The 5715-nt window shown below is 39.9% G+C and overlaps 1 pseudogene; it reads left to right on the top strand.

The window, feature by feature from the left end:
• Positions 1-1552: 1552 nt before the first annotated feature.
• Positions 1553-3014, top strand: LOC465193 (serine/threonine-protein kinase Nek2-like; annotated as a pseudogene).
• Positions 3015-5715: the final 2701 nt, after the last annotated feature.

A 5715-nucleotide genomic window follows, 5' to 3' on the forward strand; every position in this document is an offset into this window, starting at 1 on the left:
GTTAGCCAGGTGAATCCCAAAGTCCTGGGATTACAGGCAAGAGCCACCACACCCAGCCGATATTTTGAATTTTTAAGGTTCATCAGCTTGGTCATTTGTGTGATCTAAAGTTGTAGGCATTTTAAAAACATTAAAAATGTTTTCATTTTTTATTTCTTCTATAATTTTAGACACATATTCATTTTTATTTCTTCTGCAGTTTTAGCTACATATCCCTAAGGTCATACAGCTAGTAAAAGCTAGGATTCAAGCCCAGGTCTTCTCATTGTGTTGCTTCTCCAGTACTGCACTACCTCTCCAAGATGCTTTTGATGGTATCTACAGGATTGCTAAGACCATACATGGGAAAGGGCTTTGTAAACTGTGAGGCTTTTTTATGTAAAGCAGAACATGATGTGAGATTAAGAAAAGTAAATACTAAAGGAGAAAAGGATGATAAACCCATTTATATAGTCTGTCAATTTAACTTTTTTTTTTTTTTTTTTTTTTTTTTGAGACATAGTCTCATTCTGTCACCAGGCTGGAGTGCAGTGGCACGATCTCGGCTCACTGCAACCTCTGCCTCCCAGGTTCAAGCGATTCTCCTGCCTCAGCCTCCCGAGTAGCTGGGACTACAGGCACGTGCCACCACTTCCAGCTAATTCTTTGTATTTTTAGTAGAGACAGGGTTTCACCGTGTTAGCCAGGATGGTCTCGATCTCCTGACCTCGTGATCCAGCCACCTCAGCTTCCCAAAGTGCTGTGATTATAGGCGTGAGCCATCCACGCCTGGCCAAGTTTAAAAGTTGATTTTAATGTTTGTGCAATAACGTCCAGTTTTACCAAGCAGAATGATCTGCATAGGAGCTTTTATGCAGAACTCACTGTTCTTCAGTTAGAGCTTATTACTCTAATAGTGAAATCAAATCCATCTTCAGTTGCTACATGGCTTTCTTAAACAGTTAAACTTGAGTTGGAGATGCTCTGTCGTAGGGAGGAATTTTCGCTCCACAGCTGTGTTCATATAATGTATTTTCCCCTTTCCCCTATGGAAACTTTGTGGAAAGATTACTTCAGTGTTAACCCTGATTGATATTTTAGTAATTAAACAAGTGTCTGGTACTCCTTTATCGAGCATTTAATGAGTGTCTTCGGTGTGCTAGGCACTGCACTAGACTCTGGGGAGTCAAGGATGAATCACACTTAGTTTCTACTCCCTGGGAATTCATTCTGGTTGGAGAAATTGTTAAAAAAAATTATCATCCTATGGGATACTTTTTTAAAGTATGAAATGAGATAATGTATGTGAGAAAACTTTGGAAGTTTTACACATTTAAGATTTTTTTCTCCAGTGCATAGCCTGATGCCTGACATATTTTAAATGCTCATTATACCCTTGAATGAATTGGTGAAGAGCCAAGAGTTATGAGAGCATAATACTAGAGTGTAGATGGATTAATTCTGCCTGGATGGACAGGTGGGATGCGGAGGCTTCCAAGACTATAACTTTTGAACTGGACTTGGAAATATAAGTGGCTTAAGAATTGAGAGAGAAACGGGGCCGAAGGCAGGGGTGGCAGGTCAGTGCTGCTTGGGGGCTTCTCCGTCCAAGTTCCTGGAGCTCCCGGTCCCTGGAGCTCCGCACTTGGGGGCACAACCTGCATGAGGCAGCGCCACTCTGGCGACTGGCCGGCCATGCCATCCCGGGCTGAGGACTATGAAGTGTTGTACACCATTGGCACAGGCTCCTATGGCTGCTGCCAGAAGATCTGGAGGAAGAGTGACAGCAAGATATTAGTTTGGAAAGAACTTGATTATGGCTTCAAGACAGAAGCTGAGAAACAGATGCTTATTTCTGAAGTGAATTTGCTTTGTAAACTGAAAAATCCAAACATTGTTCATTACTATGATCATATTATTGACCGGACCAACACAACACTGTACATTGTAATGGAACATTGTGAAGAAGGAGACCTGGCTAGTGTAATTACAAAGGGAACCAAGGAAAGGCAATACTTAGATGAAGAGTTTGTTCTTCGAGTGATGACTCAGTTGACTCTGGCCCTGAAGTAATGCCACAGACGAAGTGATGGTGATCATACTGTAGTGCATTGGGATCTGAAACCAGCCAGTGTTTTCCTGGATGGCAAGCAAAACGTCAAGCTTGGAGATTTGGGGCTAGCCAGAATATGAAACCACGACACGAGTTTTGCAAAAACATTTGTTGGCACACCTTATTACATGTCTCCTGAACAAACGAATCACATGTCCTACAATGAGAAACCGGATATCTGGTCATTGGGCTGTTTGCCATATGAGTCACATGCATTAATGCCTCCATTTACAGCTTTTAGCCAGAAAGAACTCGCTGGGAAAATCAGAGAAGGCAAATTCAGGCAAATTCTATACCATTACTCTGATGAATTGAATGAAATTATTATGAGGATGTTAAAGGATTACCATCGACCTTCTGTTGAAGAAATTCTCGAGAACCCTTTAATAGCAGATTTGGTTGCAGAAGAGCAAAGAAGAAATCTTGAGAGAAGAGGGCGACAATTAGGAGAGCCAGAAAAATTGCCAGATTCCAGCCCCGTATTGAGTGAGCTGAAACTAAAGGAAATTCAGTTAGAGGAGCAAGAGCGAGCTCTCAAAGCAAGAGAAGAAAGGTTGGAGCAGAAAGAACAGGAGCTTTGTGTTTGTGAGAGACTAGCAGAGGACAGACTGGCTATACCAGAAAATCTGTTGAAGAATTACAGCTTGCTAAAGGAACAGAAGTTCCTGTCTCTGGCAAGTAGTCCAGAACTTCTTAATCTTCCATCCTCAGTAATTAAGAAGAAAGGTCATTTCAGTGGGAAAAGTAAAGAGAATGTCATGAGGAGTGAGAATTCTGAGAGTCAGCTCACATCTAAGTCCAAGTGCAAGGACCTGAAGGTCCTTGCTTCATGCTTCATGCTGCCCAGCTGCGGGCTCAAACCCTGTCAGATATTGAGAAAAATTATCAACTAAAAAGCAGCCAGATCCTGGGCATGCACTAGCCGGGTAGAGAGACGCAGAGCTGTGTACAGGATGTAATATCACCAACTTTTAGAGACTGATGTTCGAATGCTGTAGCGTTATATACTTGGTTCCATGAGCCGTGCCTTTTTGTATAGTCCACATGATATTTCAGAATTGGTGTTGCTGTTCTTCAGCAACTGTTGTACAAAATGTTCACATTTAATTTTTCTTTCTTCTTTTAAGAACACATTATAAAAAGAATACTTTCTTGGTTGGTTGGGCTTTTAATCCTGTGTGTGATTACTAGTAAGAACATGAGATGTGACATTCTAAATCTTGGGAGAAAAAAATAACAAGAAAAAAAAATTTAATCAGGAGTAGCACTCACTGAATAGTTTTAAATGACTGAGTGGTGTGCTTACAATTGTCATGTCTAAATTTAAATTTTAAGTCTGAGATTTTAAATGTTTTTGAGCTTAGAAAACCTAGTTGGATGCCATTTGGTCATTAATACCATGACAACTTGCTTATGAATATTCCATTGCTCTGTAGTTCAAATCTATTAGCTTTGTGAAAGTTCATCACCGTGATGTCTGTATTCTTTTTTCCTTTTTATTCTGTTTAATAGAATAAAAGAATTCTTTAGTTTCCCTGTTAAAAAAAAAAAAAAGAATCGAGAGAAGCGGTTCTGCCGGGGCAGCTGTCAGCCGTTAAAGTGCCTGGATTTACATGAACCACATATCTATAGGCTAATACAGTTTACAGGATGCTTTTGTTTACACTATCTCTTTTGAGTCTTATGACAGTTCCATGAGGTGAGTTCATACAACCAAGAAAAGCCCTGACCAGAACCTGGGTTCTAGGGTGTAAGAGACAGCATCCGGCCAGTTTTTTCTTTATAGTTTCGCGAATGTTATGATTGCTAATATTATCGTATTTCTATTATTATATTTGTGAAAGCATGGTTTTCTGAGTTACAAGTATGTGAAAGACACATGAATACATGTAATGAAATGTATAGTTTTCCTTTTATTTCTGTAAAGCAAGTTAGCTTGTATTGATACATGATGAGTTTTTTTCAGAGGTTTCAGAAACAGGTTAGAAAATGCTTCCATAGTATTTCATAGATTCTTTATAATTTGAGCAGTTTTTCAGGGTTTTCAGTCCATTTAAACCATTTATCTAACGAACAGTAAATAGAAACTCTGAGCTCTACATTCTCTTGTAAGCTTTCTTTTTCTGTTATAGTTGAGCAAATTTGTTGACATCCTTATATTTTTGCATTTTGATTTTTTGCAAAATGTTTGGTTAAAATACTTTGGGGAAAAAATGTAAGTACTTTGTTCTCGTTTATAGTTGACTTCCTACTTTGTTTATGTTGTCTTCTGTATGTATTAAGACAGTGAAGTATTGGCAAAAGAATAGGCAAATAGATCAATGGAACAGAATAAGCACCCCAGAAATAGACCCATACAAATAGAGGCCACTCATCTTTGGCAGAGGAGCAAATGCAATTTAATGGAGAAAAGATTGTCTTTACAATAAATAGTGCTGGAAACAACTAGACATCCACATGTGGAATAATGAATATAAACACTGACCTTACACCTTTCCCAACAATTAACACAAAACAGACCATAGACCTAAATGTAACACAAAACTAGCAAACTTCTCTAAGTTTAATAACATAGGAGAAAATCTAGGTGACCTTGGGTTTGGCAATGAGTTTCTAGATGCAACACAAAAACACCATCTACGAAAGAAAAAATGGACAAGATGGACCTCATTAAAGTGAAACATGTCTGCTGTGCCAGAGACACTGTTAAGAATGAAAAGACAGGCTGGGCACGGTGTGGTGGCCCCTGCCTGTGATTCCAGTTACTTGGGAGGCTGAGGCAGGAGGACCCCTTGAAGCCCAGGAGTTGAAAGATGCAGTGAGCTGTGATGGTGCCACTGCATTCCAGCCTGGATGACAGAAAGACACCATCTCTACAAAGATAAAAAAGAAATAATGCAGAGAAGTCTCATGTACGGGCCCACTAAGTTTTATAGTGTTTTTGCTTTATTGCACTTTGCAGATATTGTTTTTTACCTATTGAATGTTTGCGGCAACCCTGTGTCAAGCAAGTCTTGCGGTGCCGTGTTTCTAACAGCATATGCTCACTTTCTGTCTCTGCATTACGTTTCGCTGATTCTCACAATATTTTAGATGTTTTCATTATCATGTTATAGTGATCAGTGATCTTTAATGTTGCCATTGTAATTGTTTACAAGCTCATTGATATAAGAGGGTGAACTTAATGTTGTCTATGTGTCTTTTTGTTTTGTTTCATTTTGTTTTGTTTTGTTTTGAGACAGAGTCTTTCTCTGTCACCCAGGCTGGAGTGCGGTGGCATGATCTCAGCTCACTGCAACCTTCACCTTCCGGGCTCAAGCGATCCTCCCACCTCAGCCTCCCGAATAACTACAGCAGGCATGTGCCACCACACTCAGCTAACTTATAAATTTTTTGTAGAGACTAGGTCTCATTATATTGCCCAAGCTAGTCTCCAACTCCTGGACTCAAGCAATCCTCCCACCTCGGCCTCCCAAAGTGCTGGATTATAGGCATGAGCCACCGCACCCTGACAGTTATGTGTGTTCTGACTGCGTTGTCCACCATCCATTCCCAGCTCGCTCCTTCTTATCAGGCCTCTCTATTACCTGATACACAACAGTATTGAAATTAGGCTAATTAAT

This window comes from Pan troglodytes, chromosome 15 (assembly GCF_028858775.2).
Source record: "Pan troglodytes isolate AG18354 chromosome 15, NHGRI_mPanTro3-v2.0_pri, whole genome shotgun sequence".
Classification (NCBI taxonomy): domain Eukaryota; kingdom Metazoa; phylum Chordata; class Mammalia; order Primates; family Hominidae; genus Pan; species Pan troglodytes.